The sequence below is a fragment of the Oryctolagus cuniculus genome, chromosome 13 (genome assembly GCF_051225735.1).
Source record: "Oryctolagus cuniculus isolate XC-2025 breed Fujian yellow rabbit chromosome 13, ASM5122573v1, whole genome shotgun sequence".
NCBI lineage: Eukaryota > Metazoa > Chordata > Mammalia > Lagomorpha > Leporidae > Oryctolagus > Oryctolagus cuniculus.
In genome coordinates this window covers 111,554,159-111,557,007 of record NC_142879.1, presented here as the reverse complement: position 1 = coordinate 111,557,007, position 2,849 = coordinate 111,554,159, and the positions used below count along the sequence as shown (strand labels likewise).

General features: G+C 50.6%; 1 long non-coding RNA gene across 1 annotated transcript; it reads right to left on the bottom strand.

The window, feature by feature from the left end:
• Positions 1 to 287: 287 nt before the first annotated feature.
• Positions 288 to 2,424, bottom strand: LOC149122868 (uncharacterized). The gene is made up of 2 exons (XR_016219411.1): positions 2,316 to 2,424; positions 288 to 1,885 (listed from the first exon to the last, which is right to left on the bottom strand). It is a non-coding gene; the product is annotated as an uncharacterized LOC149122868 (long non-coding RNA).
• Positions 2,425 to 2,849: the final 425 nt, after the last annotated feature.

Genomic DNA, 2,849 nt, shown 5'->3' with positions numbered 1-2,849 from the left:
GCTCAGAATCCTCTCTCCCCAGGTTTCTTTCATGATCACTTAGCACCAACAGGGGGTTCTACCACTTCCTTAGTTGGTAACAGACAAGAGAGGGACCATGGGGGGAAAGGAAGACTCTGGTGTCTCCCCTCTTTTCCTGCTGCACTGAGGACCAGGAACAGTAAGATCCTCCTTCTTCTACATATCCCGCCCTCATTTTCCCATCCCAAGATAGATATATAATTTCTTTGATATTTATACCCACACCTGGTAACACAGATTAAAAAATAGGATCTGTAACAATAATAAAAAATTATTTCTGGTTTAAAAATGATCTGGTTCCCTCCAGGGCAAGCAATTGCACAAATGCCCACTGAGTCTGGTCCAGGGATTAGGGAAGGAAGGTCTTAAAAGGTAAAAGGGGGGAGCTACTACCCCAGCCTCAGGGCCCCAACTCTCCAACTCCCCAACTCGGTTGCATTTTATAAAACACTCATCCTCTGGGAATCGGGGTTTTAAAACATGTCCATGCAGGGGAAGGGAGCCCCTTGAGGGAAGGAAGGTGGTCACCTGGGGCCCTTTGGTCTAGACACAGTGGTGTGGGGAAGGGGAGGTGCTGATGGCTCACACCATATCTCAGGTGGTACCACCCACTCATGACAGTTTCTTGACTCCTCCCCTTGTGGGACCAGGGGAGGCTGAGCTGATGCTCTTGGGTTGCTGTTGGATTTGCTGTGGGCAGTATTGAGCTGTACTTCATCTTCAGGCATCAGCAGTGGCTGCAAGGCCACTTCCTCTATCTCAGAGACACCAGGTGGGGATTTTTGGCTGCTGTAAGATGTTTAACGGCCCAGATATGGGGTGGTTGGACCTGGTTCAGGGGACCCTAGTCCCTGGCCCCTTAGGCTTTCTGCCTTCCCCAAACGGGGGACAGCTGGGCGTCCAAGTGGAGTCTTGCTCGGTGGTGATCTCTTCAGATCAGCTAAGGAGGAAGCCCTATGAGGGCATGCCTGAGCCAGGTGTTGACTGAATGCCTGAGTCTCCCAAGCCTGGCTCCTCCTCATGGACTAGGAGCTGGGTGACTGGTGCAGCAGCTTCTCTCATCCCTGGAGGGAGGCCACAGATTGTCATAACGCATTGGTGAGGGCTCTCGTGTTGGACCTGTTGGCACCAAATGTGTATGCCTCTCGGCTTCCTGTTGCTGGGCCAGGAATACTGACAGGAAGGGAGAGGTGTAGCTGAAAGCTGGGTCTTGTTCAGGCTTCCATTGCATGTCTGATTGGCCAGGCTCTTACAGGAGGTGGAAGTGGTGCCTTCTGAACGCATGGACTGCAACTCGTCCAGTACAAAACCTGTTCTCTGCGCCGACTTGAGGCTGGAGGAACGAGAGCCACTGGAAAGTGGGTCAAAGTGAACGCTTTTGCCAAAGGTGGGAGAACAGAAGCTCTCGGGTTCCAAGCTGGGCTCTGAGTGGTAACTGGGATGACGGCTGCTCTCTGCAGTTGAGGTTGGCTTCCTCAAACTGTCCCCATGACTAACTTGGTGCTGGAGGAATGAGGCAGGGCAGCTGATGCACTGCTGCTACTATAACCCGGCCAACACTTGTACATGGTTGGTGTGCGGGGCTGTCCTTGCCCCAAAAGCTGCTATCTCCATTAGTAGCCAGGCAAAGGTGTGTTTGCAGTCCCATGCAGCTGCTCAGGTCTGGCATAGGAGGAGGCCGGGGTTTGGCATTTGCGAACTGGCTCTCTGTTGTTTCCAAGCTTCCCTTAGACTTAGTTCCCCTAAGCTCTCCCTGGATGCCATTATCCATGATCTTCACAGTAATCTGACACTTCTGGCTGAAGGAAGGGAGGTCTGATTACAATTGTCTTCTCTTTCTTTGGTCTTCCCAAATATCTGGGTGCTGGGGAATTGCAAAATGCATTGTTACAGCAGCCATTGGTGAAGGGGCTCATGCCTCCCCGGAATTTACCCATAACCTGTTCATTGGCTGTGCGTCCCCAGGCCACCAGCACCACATGAAACCCTGTGAGGCCAGCTACAGGGATGAAGAATAAGCCAGCAACACACATCACTGCCATTGTGACAGTGTGCAGACCCCTGAGAGCTCCTCTATGTGGCAGAGGACATAAAGGAGGCCAAAGCCAAATATACCCAGAGTGGGCTGTCAAGGAAAGGAGGAAGAGAAAGAAACAATGCTAGTTCTGGCGGCCAATACAGGTGTTCACCCAGGGGCAGGGATGATCAAATTCCTCCACACAATTATCAGACACTGTGTGGGAACGCCGAGGAGGACAGTAGCAGCGGCAGGTGGCACATCCTTTCATGCACACCTGGATGCCATTGATCTCCACTGTTTTGTCAAGGGAGCTCGAAAATCTTCCTTGTCCTCATCTTCCTCAGCTCGAGGGAAAATGCCTGGGTCCATGAAGGTGGCCCTACTGAAATTGGCCAGAACAAAGAGAAACATAAATGCATTGTAGATGGGCACTGCAGGTGACATATTCAGGCTTAGTTCTGGACACATACAAGCAAAGAAGAGTGTTCTAGCTCCCACTAAGAAGATAGCGGCTGCTGAGGTCAGGATGTGTTTCTGGGTCTGAATCTCTATGCAGACTCTGCGGGCATGTTGGAGCTCTGAAGGGACATCTAACCTACTGCATAGCCCAGGCCCACACAGAAGCAGAATGGATAAGACAATGGGATAAGGGAACCAACAGAGAAGAGTACAGAAAAACAAACAAACAAAAAAAAACAAACAAAAAAATTTCAGGGAAACCAAAAATTTAGAATTATCATCCTTCCACATCCACAAACAAAACTGAAGGTCAAAATATCTCAAACGAAGGAAAGCATATGGGAGGGGG